This window comes from Lolium rigidum, chromosome 2, assembly GCF_022539505.1.
Source record: "Lolium rigidum isolate FL_2022 chromosome 2, APGP_CSIRO_Lrig_0.1, whole genome shotgun sequence".
NCBI lineage: Eukaryota > Viridiplantae > Streptophyta > Magnoliopsida > Poales > Poaceae > Lolium > Lolium rigidum.
In genome coordinates this window covers 108,654,610-108,666,992 of record NC_061509.1, presented here as the reverse complement: position 1 = coordinate 108,666,992, position 12,383 = coordinate 108,654,610, and the positions used below count along the sequence as shown (strand labels likewise).

General features: G+C 44.6%; 1 pseudogene; it reads right to left on the bottom strand.

Moving 5' to 3' along the window:
- LOC124690021 overlaps nucleotides 1–12,383 on the bottom strand; it is a 30,780-nt pseudogene that overhangs the window by 2,616 nt on the left and 15,781 nt on the right.

Genomic DNA, 12,383 nt, shown 5'->3' with positions numbered 1-12,383 from the left:
CCCACAAAGTTTGGTTAGTTCCTTATTTGGCCCTCTAGTACAATTTAAGCACTAAGATGCCCATTTTGCCCCTGCTGTAATATGCTAGCAAATTTTTGAGTTCCATAAAAATCTAAAATTTATTCCAGAAATACATGTATATGATTGGGATGTACGTGCAATGTTTCGGGCACAAACACGTTTTATTTTAGGCTGTGAAAGAAACAAAAATCTGACATTATATAGGCGTATAGTGTACGTATAGTCTGTCAGAAATTTGTCTTTTTTGTATCTTCCAAAATACAATGTATTTTATGCTGAAATTTCTGGCGTGCCTGCGGATTGTCTGTATGTTTATGCCTATTTAATATCAATTTTTTTGGAGTAGTGGAAATACAAAAAAAATTAGAGTAATTTCTGGAATAAATTTGAGATTTTCCGGAATAAATTGCAGCAGGGGCAAAATGGTGCGCTGGTGCTAGCCACAGTGGGGGTTGCTTTTTTTTAAACAAACCAACTAGTATATCACAGCTTTTCTAGTGCAATTTTGTCACATATTGTTGCAGGGGTAAAATGGTCATCTTAGTGTTTAAATTGTACTAGAGGGCCAAATAAGGAACCAACCAAACTTTGTGGGTCATGAAAGGAAGAAAAAATTTGTCAGGGCCAAAAAAGGAAGGCAAACATCAGACAGGGCCAAATAAGGAATTCTCTCATAAAGAGACCCGCCCCAGCCCTCTCCTCTCACTCCCACCACTTCCCTCCCATGCCTCTGAGACTCTCTAGAGCACCACAGTGCTCCCCTCCCACTACTGCTCGCCGGAGAAGAGAAACACGGGCGTGGTCACCGTGAGGTGGCGAGCAAGGCCGAGCTCGCCCCCGACGCCCTTCTCGCTCCATCCTCCCTCCATCATGTTACCCTTCTTCTGCTCGTCCTAAGAAACCCCTTTTTCTGCCCAGGTTCACGGGAAACTGCCGCCGTCACCGTTGGCCGGGAGCTGCTGCGAGTAGCGAGCCGCCGGGAGGAGCTGCACTAGCTGGAGGAGCCACTGGACGTGCCCCTGAACGCGCGCCTCAAGACGCCGCCACCCTCCGGAGGTTCGCCGTCGTCCGCTGCAGCCCGCCGGTGAGCCCCCGACCTCCGCCTTTCTTCTCTGCAAAGCCGCGTCGCGTACATGGCAGCGGGAGGGAGACGACGTCGCGACCGGGCGTGCATGGCCGGCCACGTCGGCCCATGCACATGGGCCCCGCCCCGGGCCCTCCCACTCCCCATTTCTTTTCGTTTTTTTATTTCCCTCACCTCCACCTAGAGATCCTCCTGGGCCGGCCCGAGACTCCACACCCGTAAGGCCCAGTGATCTCCCGCCCTCTTCTTTTCATTTGAAATTTTTAAATTGCTGTTAATTTGTGTAAAAACCAGTGACACTAAAATGTTAATAACTCACGTTCTACAAATCCGATTGAGGTGATTCAAATTGCAGTAGAACCAGTATGAAAACACCTTTCCAATGCCACTGGTCCCTTATTTTTATGATTTTTGTACGAGTTTTGGTGAATTAATCATGTTCACTGCTTTCTGATTAGTATTTCTACTGCCAAAATTTGGAAAATTAATATTTTTGGATAAATCCAATTGTGTTAGTCTTGTTTTGTTACTGTCCATCCAGCAAAAATAACTTCAGTCTATGTTCATGAATTTTTGCCTCGGGTTATGAGTGTATGTGTGTCGCATGCAATGTTAGAGGTAAAATCCATTTGTTTTATCCAAAACCTTGCCACCCATTTTGTTTTAAAAGTAGCCCAACCATGATTTGTTACTCGTTACACAACTCCCCTGCTTATGTCTTTTACATTTGAAAACTTGGGTCTTGAGTTTGGTATTGATTGTATGTATTGTTTATTTTTGCGACGCTAGACACAAACGAGGGAGAAGTTGAAGGGGAAGATTTTGGAGAAGGGTTTGAAGAGGACCAGGGACAAGACAACCAAGGCAAGCCATCTTTTTATCTCTGATGTGATGTCTCTTGGATGTCATCTTGTTGCTATCATTAGCATCTTGGTTCTATGAGTGATGATCTCCATATTGTTGTTATCTATGCTTGGATGCAAGCATGGTACCTCTAGTAGTTTTGTCTTGTCAAGGTCTTGGTAATTGGTTGGGTGTATGGTATCATGGCCATTGCTATCCAACTGGTTTTCTATTTTTATCTTGAACATGTTCCACCTCGGGACAAGATTCATACTACACCACCTTCTAGTGTAGAGGTATCAATACCACGATCTTGGTGTATTCTCAAATTGTGATGAGTATGCCTAATTCCCTAAATGTGTTGGTCAATTCTCATCCCTATCTATTGATTGGGTTAGATAGCACCACAAATCTGAAAGTATATTTCCTCTTATGTTGTCATAATGCATGCTTAGCTCAAGCAAGTATGATTCACTCCCATACCTCTTTTTCATACCCTCAATGGCGTGATGACCCTCATCTCGGCCATAGTGTTGTATGAGTTCAACTCATGAAACTATAGGTTGGGAACCCCTTGGAAAAATACCTTGTTGAATTTTTTTTTTGGAAAACCTTGGGTGAGTTGGACTTACCTAAGTATGTGTTTATGAAAGGAAATGATCTTGGAAAAGATGGTTGGAAAGAGAATCTTGTTTATGAAAACTTTGGCGCCTAAGTACTCACCTGTGACAATTAACCCGCGCAACCACATCTACTCCAACGTGGGCACGGAGCTTAGCTTGACGTTTGTTCTTCTTAGCATGAGGCACCGCAAAACTATACAAGGGTACGGTTACCCCCGAGTCCGGGCTGTCATTGTTGGGACAATAGTATAACGGGAGGCCTTCGGGGCTGACCCGTCCGGAAGACACTATGGGTCTCCTGGCTTGGCGGTGGAGCCACGCTCAAGAGGAGGTGAGCTGCCACGGTGCCGGGGAGGTACATACTCCATAGGGTAGGACCTCTTGCTAAGTCGAATGGGCGAAAGGCTATGTTCGGGTATCCGTCGTGGCATATGTTGTTATGCGGGGATGATGCCCACACGATAGGTATCCGGATAGAGGTGGGGAAAGTGTGCAAACTCTGCAGAGTCAAATCTATTCGAATAGCCGTGTCCGCGGTCATGTACGGTTGGAATGGCTGTTGCTTAGCCTGATGAGTTTTGTTTTACAAAATTGTTTGACAAAGGAGAGGAAAGAACTTGTTTGAAGTACTGGAAGGGTACGGGAAAGGATGTGTCGACCATATGGAGATGGTCGAGAAGGATAAGTAAAATTGGGATACCCCATCCTAGTGTTTCATGTAGAAGAACTCTTCTTCAATAAAGATATAGAGATGTCATAGTTATCTTTTGAAGTATCTCCTTGAATAAAGATATAGAGATGTCATAGTACCACCTTAGTGTCCCCATCAACTGCGATGTCGGGATGCTATATCCACAAGAGATACTACTTCTCTTTCTCATGCTATTTCCTCAAGAGAAATTAGATCTTCCCTCTTGTCATCTTATATTAGCACTTGTTATCTTGCACTCTTGCAAAGTACCTTCGTGATGGTTTGCGAGTACAATTCCAATGTACTCACGGCTTTGTCCCTGGCTATTTACTTGGCCAGACTTGGAGGAACACGCCGGATGAAGAAGGAGTTGACGACGTCTATGCAAGCTAGGAACGTCTTCCCAGTCAGTTGCCTGTAGGGTTTATGGCAGATGACTTGGGCTCCGCGCTATTGAAGTGATTCCGCTACTCTGATGTTTTAGTTAGGCCCTTCGAGGCTATTATGTAAGTATTGGTTATGTGACCATGTTGTAATTTTCTTATTCCGTTTTGTAAAGGATGATGTAATTTTGATATCAGTTCGGTTATGTGTTCACGGCGCACTGATCATGGGATCGTGAACTGTATACATAGCGGGTATTTCGGACAGCTAGTCCGGGGTCCCCACAGAGCTGGTATCAGAGCTATCCTGACTGTAGGAGACCTTAGTTAGCATGAACGTTAGTTAGGAAACAAGTACTTGGGAAGAACTATTGACGAAACTGATTCTTTCTTTGGTCAGAAGCCTAGCTTCTATTCCTCTTATTTCTGCAAAACTTCTAAATTCTTATCTCTCCACTTTATAAAGGTTTGAAAATTCTTACTCTATGGTCTTACCCACTTCAAACCTACACACTGGACGATGTCCCCGACTCAGACTGGAGACTCGAACTCGAAGATGGCTCAATCCCTCGGGAAGACTCATGTATCTCCAACAGCAGCTATTGAAGATTGGACACCGACATAGCCATGCGCATGTAGGGATGATAACATCATGGGTTATCAACAAAGTCCCTCATGTAGCTGACCTTGTTCCTTCATGGACTCACACTTTTTGCAGTCGTCTGGGAATCAAGTCCTCAGTTCTTGACTAGTAATTTTTAGGCCAGCCACCAGAAGTGACGACTCTGGGAGTACCTCAACAACTACCCCTCTAAAGACCTCACGTTCCCAGGATGTTGAGACTAGGAGTCCTACGCAGTTTTAGCCTCTGCCTCAACATCAACGACTCAACACCAGGCTGCATCACCACCATCTGCTTCGAGAATCCTTGTTAAAGACGCCAACATATGTGACCAGCCCCAAACCTATAGGATGGATAGGACAAACTCAATCGCTTCGATTGAGCTACCCCCACGTATTAGGTATCCCTAGATACTTAGAGTACCTTGTTTGGTGTGCTGATTGCCTATACTTCCTTAGTGTGCTGCCTTAAGTGTATTTTATTTGTTTGTTGTATGTTTTTCTAGTCTTTCGGCCTGAAAAATACTCTTAGTGTGATAACCCAGCATAGGAAGCCTCCCTAAGATGTTTTCACCCTCACCTACCTCGCCGATGTATTGCTAACTGCTAGTTAGTTGGATAGGTTAACGAAAGGCTATAACTCTAACCACGTTAGCAGTTGTTTTTCAACCATCAGAAAAACTAACCCAGACCCCTATCTACGCTAACTACTTTCAACATCAGCTGGAGCATCTCTACTACGCCAAGAAAGCAGAAGCCCCTACATTCAAGAGTAACTGCACCTCTACGAGAAGACATACTAACTTTGTCTAACCTTGGAGTATAATCGCGCTAACCTCGAGGATAACTTTTTGAAACTACCCTCTAACACACTGTCTAACAAGCTGAGGGAGCAATAGTGTCGAAGTCAAGCTGCATCACCTGGTTCATCTGGTCCTCATCAAGTGAAGCTTCTGAAGATACCTCAAGACTCAAGATTAGGTGTGGTTTACCCGCTCAATTCTTCGCTAGTATAAGTCAGCACTGACCCTCAAGCTGAAGATTGTCTTCGACGGCCTTTGTTGCTGCTTCATATGGATACCAACAAGGCGTTTCATCGACTTACTAACTTACCGTGCGATATATGGTTTAGTTAACACCATGTTTACCTATGGAAGTCGTGGACTACAGATTGCCTCCTGAAGATTCTTCAACTGAATACCGAAGATCGACGACTTCTTCAGAAGCCCCAGCCAGAACTACAAGGCAGAAGATCCGAGTTTTTCCGAAAGCCCAATGAAAAATCTTAAGGGTTCGTCTTCCACTAAAAATTGGAGCTAACCCTAAAAGTTTTAACCTTTCTAAAACACCGTTGGAAACGTGGGATTGCACAAACCCCTCTTGAAGCCGTGGACTACACAACGCCCTCTGAAGATGTTCGACTCAAGACGAGAGATCAATAACTTCTTCAAAAAGCGCCCGACAAGACCCGCGGCCGAAGCTTAGAGGTTTCGAACCCCCCCCTATGAACAATTTTAAGGGTGGAAGACTTCGTCTTCCACTAAAATTTAAAGTTAACTCTAAAAAGTTTTCAACCCTGCTAAAGCACCATTGGAGTGCACTAACTCTCCTAGAATCATGAACCCCGCTAGGATCGTTAAGAAGCTTCAGATCTAACACCTTCATGGAGTAGTTAACCTCTCCACAAAGCTTGCCCTCGGCAGAAAATCTACCGTGTCTCTCAGAAGATGAAGTGGCGACCCTCTCAACAACGGCACATCTACAGAAGAATGGAGTCTAACTTTAGTTAAACTTTACAACCCCTCTAGTTCTACGCTTAGTAATCTCGAGACGAGATTATTTTAAGGGTGGAAGATCTGTCACACCCCAACTTTTGCAACCAGGTTTAGTTGTCCTTAGTGCAAAAATCAGGGGGAACAAAAACTTTTTCTTAAGACTAATTAGATGAATTGCCTTGATGAATTGTCTTGAAATTGCTGGTTGAGTTTTGTCTTGAGCTACCCCAGAGAACAACACCTCTAGTGGCAAAACAAACAACTCACAAAACGCATGTGTGGCCTTGGAAAACTCTTTTCCTTTCTTTAACAATGCATAAAACCTATGTACCTCAACACACAATTTCTATTCTACAGAAAATAGTGGAGCTATGGTCACTCTTGTATTACCTTAACCTCCTCTCTTTCAAATAATTGAACCTTTTGACCTAAACCCCATGGATTTTGTCGAAAACTCTTCTTTTAAATTTGACTATGATCACCTTTGATCATGGTATCACAAAAGAGTTTCTAAAAAGACATAGTTTTATTTTGGCACAAAGTATTAACCAAATGGCTTATCCTTACTTGGGTGACTTTAAAAATCTTGTGAAAGCCTTTGTATGTCGTTCTGGTTTCTTAACATTATAAAAAGGAATGATCCATATTTTCTATTTCCTCCATGGATTATTCTACTCTTCTAAAACCCTATCCTCTTTTTCAAATATTTCAAGTAAGCCTAATTTTTTAATCTAAATAAAAATCAAAGCCATAGACACCAAATTAAATGGTATTTGAATCTGTGATCAATTACCCATGGCATTGCTTTAGCCATTAAGACATCTCACATATCCCTCAATCAAGATCACACCTCCATATAGTCTTGACCTTGGAAAATTACTTTTTGTCTAACAAATCAATCTCCATTACTATAGCTATCCCTTCAAGAAAATTACAATTGGCCTAACCATTTTGTGCCTTGTTGACCTTCACTCCTAAGATCCTCATCCTTAAGAAAGTTGACAAGTGAATCCCCTTCTAACTCTAGGACCCTAATTTCTTTCCTCTCTACCCCTTACCCAAAACTCTCTCTTGGGTTTTGAGTAAAAAACCATTTTTTTTCCTAAGATCTTGTGAATAAGGCCTATGCCATACTCCCCCCCCCCATTATTCTCACCACTTGGCTCTTCTATTTAAGGAATTCTTTCCTTCCTATACTTTGAAATTGATAACTCCACCTCTCCATGTTATTTAACCAAAAATCCCAATGTGGTGAACCGTGATCATGCAAGTCCCTAATGACTTGATCAATTTCAAAACCTTCTAAACATCACCACCATCTCCCCCACACCTTGTCTTAAAATTTCCAAACCTTATTGGACCAACATGATCTTTTGATAGTTTCAAATAAATAATATCTTTTCTCCCTCTCTCTCTCTAAACTCTCAAGAACCTGGCCGGGCCACCTTCTCTCTTTGACACCATCCACCCCTCTCTTTTTACACCCCTCTTGGCCCGACCCCAATCTCTCTAAAACCTACCCTGGACCCTCTCCTTTCCCCCAAACTGAGTCCAAACCAAACCAGGCCACAACCCAATCCCACCTGAACCCTATACCGACCCACAAACGGGACACACGCACGCCGAACCTCTCTCCCGCTCGACGCTCCCCTGTTCCCGCGCTGCCTGCTGATGTCAGCCCTTACGTCACTCTCCAGCACCGCCCAGACGTCAGCCCTCGTCCTCCCATAGGCCAACGCCACCACCCGCGCTCCGCCATTGGCTGCAGTCACCGCGCGCACCCACCCACTGCACGGCCTCTCTGCCCGCCTATAAAGAGACCCGCCCCAGCCCTCTCCTCTCACTCCCACCACTTCCCTCCCATGCCTCTGAGACTCTCTAGAGCACCACAGTGCTCCCCTCCCACTACTGCTCGCCGGAGAAGAGAAACACGGGCGTGGTCACCGTGAGGTGGCGAGCAAGGCCGAGCTCGCCCCGACGCCCTTCTCGCTCCATCCTCCCTCCATCATGTTACCCTTCTTCTGCTCGTCCTAAGAAACCCCTTTTTCTGCCCAGGTTCACGGGAAACTGCCGCCGTCGCCGTTGGCCGGGAGCTGCTGCGAGTAGCGAGCCGCCGGGAGGAGCTGCACTAGCTGGAGGAGCCGCTGGACGTGCCCCTGAACGCGCGCCTCAACACGCCGCCACCCTCCGGAGGTTCGCCGTCGTCCGCTGCAGCCCGCCGGTGAGCCCCCGACCTCCGCCTTTCTTCTCTGCAAAGCCGCGTCGCGTACATGGCAGCGGGAGGGAGACGACGTCCCGAGCGGGCGTGCATGGCCGGCCACGTCGGCCCATGCACATGGGCCCCGCCCCGGGCCCTCCCACTCCCCTTTTCTTTTCGTTTTTTTTATTTCCCTCACCTCCACCTAGAGATCCTCCTGGGCCGGCCCAAGACTCCACACCCGTAAGGCCCAGTGATCTCCCGCCCTCTTCTTTTCATTTGAAATTTTTAAATTGCTGTTAATTTGTGTAAAAACCAGTGACACTAAACTGTTAATAACTCACATTCTACAAATCCGATTGAGGTGATTCAAATTGCAGTAGAACCAGTATGAAAACACCTTTCCAATGCCACTGGTCCCTTATTTTTATGATTTTTGTACGACTTTTGGTGAATTAATCATGTTCACTGCTTTCTGATTAGTATTTCTACTGCCAAAATTTGGAAAATTAATATTTTTGGATAAATCCAATTGTGTTAGTCTTGTTTTGTTACTGTCCATCCAGGAAAAATAACTTCAGTCTATGTTCATGAATTTTTGCCTCGGGTTATGAGTGTATGTGTGTCGCATGCAATGTTAGAGGTAAAATCCATTTGTTTTATCCAAAACCTTGCCACCCATTTTGTTTTAAAAGTAGCCCAACCATGATTTGTTACTGTTACACAACTCCCATGCTTATGTCTTTTACATTTGAAAACTTGGGTCTTGAGTTTGGTATTGATTGTATGTATTGTTTATTTTTGCGACGCTAGACACAAACGAGGGAGAAGTTGAAGGGGAAGATTTTGGAGAAGGGTTTGAAGAGGACCAGGGACAAGACAACCAAGGCAAGCCATCTTTTGATCTCTGATGTGATGTCTCTTGGATGTCATCTTGTTGCTATCATTAGCATCTTGGTTCTATGAGTGATGATCTCCATATTGTTGTTATCTATGCTTGGATGCAAGCATGGTACCTCTAGTAGTTTTGTCTTGTCAAGGTCTTGGTAATTGGTTGGGTGTATGGTATCATGGCCATTGCTATCCAACTGGTTTTCTATTTTTATCTTGAACATGTTCCACCTCGGGACAAGATTCATACTACACCACCTTCTAGTGTAGAGGTATCAATACCACGATCTTGGTGTATTCTCAAATTGTGATGAGTATGCCTAATTCCCTAAATGTGTTGGTCAATTCTCATCCCTATCTATTGATTGGGTTAGATAGCACCACAAATCTGAAAGTATATTTCCTCTTATGTTGTCATAATTCATGCTTAGCTCAAGCAAGTATGATCCACTCTCATACCTCTTTTTCATACCCTCAATGGCGTGATGACCCTCATCTCGGCCATAGTGTTGTATGAGTTCAACTCATGAAACTATAGGTTGGGAACCCCTTGGAAAAATACCTTGTTGAATTTTTTTTTGGAAAACCTTGGGTGAGTTGGACTTACCTAAGTATGTGTTTATGAAAGGAAATGATCTTGGAAAAGATGGTTGGAAAGAGAATCTTGTTTATGGAAACTTTGGCGCCTAAGTACTCACCCGTGAAAATTAACCCGCGCAACCACATCTACTCCAACGTGGGCACGGAGCTTAGCTTGACGTTTGTTCTTCTTAGCATGAGGCACCACGCAACTATACAAGTGTACGGTTACCCCCGAGTCCGGGTTGTCATTGTTGGGACAATAGTATAACGGGAGGCCTTCGGGGATGACCCGTCCGGAAGACACTATGGGTCTCCTGGCTTGGCGGTGGAGCCACGCTCAAGAGGAGGTGAGCTGCCACGGTGCCGGGGAGGTACATACTCCATAGGGTAGGACCTCTTGCTAAGTCGAATGGGCGAAAGGCTATGTTCGGGTATCCGTCGTGGCATATGTTGTTATGCGGGGATGATGCCCACACGATAGGTATCCGGATAGAGGTGGGGAAAGTGTGCAAACTCTGCAGAGTCAAATCTATTCGAATAGCCGTGTCCGCGGTCGTGGGCGGTTGGAATGGCTGTTGCTTAGCCTGATGAGTTTTGTTTTACAAAATTGTTTGACAAAGGAAAGGAAAGAACTTGTTTGAAGTACTGGAAGGGTACGGGAAAGGATGTGTCGACCATATGGAGATGGTCGGGAAGGATAAGTAAAATTGGGATACCCCATCCTAGTGTTTCATGTAGAAGAACTCTTCTTCAATAAAGATATAGAGATGTCATAGTTATCTTTTGAAGTATCTCCTTCAATAAAGATATAGAGATGTCATAGTACCACCTTAGTGTCCCCATCAACTGCGATGTCGGGATGCTATATCCACAAGAGATACTACTTCTCTTTCTCATGCTATTTCCTCAAGAGAAATTAGCTCTTCCCTCTTGTCATCTTATATTAGCGCTTGTTATCTTGCACTATTGCAAAGTACCTTCGTGATGGTTTGCGAGTACAATTCCAATGTACTCACGGCTTTGTCCTTGGCTATTTACTTGGCCAGACTTGGAGGAACACGCCGGATGAAGAAGGAGTTGACGACGTCTATGCGAGCTAGGAACGTCTTCCCAGTCAGTTGCCTGTAGGGTTTATGGCAGATGACTTGGGCTCCGCGCTATTGAAGTGATTCCGCTACTCTGATGTTTTAGTTAGGCCCTTCGAGGCTATTATGTAAGTATTGGTTATGTGACCATGTTGTAACTTTCTTATTCCGTTTTGTAAAGGATGATGTAATTTTGATATCAGTTCGGTTATGTGTTCACGGCACACTGATCATGGGATCGTGAACTGTATACATAGCGGGTATTTCGGACAGCTAGTCCGGGGTCCCCACAATAAGAAATCTTGTTATATGATACACATTTGGTGATACGATATGCCAGTAAATTAGAAGAACCCACAGTGCACCATTTAGATATTAATATAATACATAAAACAATACACATAAATTAAAATAGTCATGTCTAGTGTAGATAGTGTTAATAAATAGGAAAAACAGACAAATTCATGCAACATTTCTCACCAAACAGGTTCGGCACCCCCGAATGACATTTCTTTAAACCCAAGACCAACAATGCCATCAAATTTTCCAAGCATGAGAAAAATACTTGGTTCCAACGAAGCTTCAATAAAATCCTAATAGGGCAGCATAATAAAATTAGTATAATCCGAAATAGGATGCATATCACATTGCATAATATAAATGTGTCCTTCTGGTGCAGCGCGTAAACCTGATTTTTCACAACTAGACCACCAACTTGCACATTGTCTTGGCTAATATAACCAGCAATTGCACCAGTTTTGTAGTGAATTGATACCCTTTTTCCTACCAAGATTGGAAATGAAATATTATATTCATGGAAAACATCGTTTTCCTGGTTACTAGAGTTTAATCTAAACCATCTGATTAATGCCTAGGTGAAGAAAATACGTGGACAATGTGTTAGGATATCATCATCTCATAGTGCATACATGACCAGTAGGAAAATAGGCTATCGAGGAAGTTAGAGATGAGGACTCCTTCACCGGCGATGGCAGATTCGAGCGGCAGGCGTGGAGATAGGTTGTAGGTCGTAGGCATAAGCGGTCCCAGGAAAATTTTGAAGTCTGGCCAAAATAGGCTTAGTGTCCTAATTTTGTATCAAATAGATATAAAGTAGGGGAAAAATAAGCATGCCGGCTGGCCGGAAGCCCGGGCAGCTGCCCGGGCAAGAGGGATGCTAGGTCCACCCTTTGTTGTAGGAGCAGGGCATGAGGAGGGAGGTGGTCCGGGGTTAGTGGTGCGGTGCGTTTGGCTTGTGGGGCCTTCGGTGGTCGGGACTATGTGGCGTTGCGCACTGTGTTGTCATGGTGATGTGTGGGACGAGGGAGAGAGATGAGCCAAGGGGAGAGAGAAGAGATATGTGAACGAGAGGGGAGGAGTTTTTGCGGCGGGCCGGAGGTAGAAGGAAAAAAATATCAGGGGGTGATAGAGCACCGAAGTGGGCTTACTCGCAACGTTAAGGTCACGCTTCGGTGGGCTTCAAGGCAGCAAGTAATAGCAGCGTGCAAAATTTCCCAAGCCAAGGTGATAACAGAGCGACACGCATCCCCATATAACGAGCGCATGGTGTCTCACACCACAGTTGAG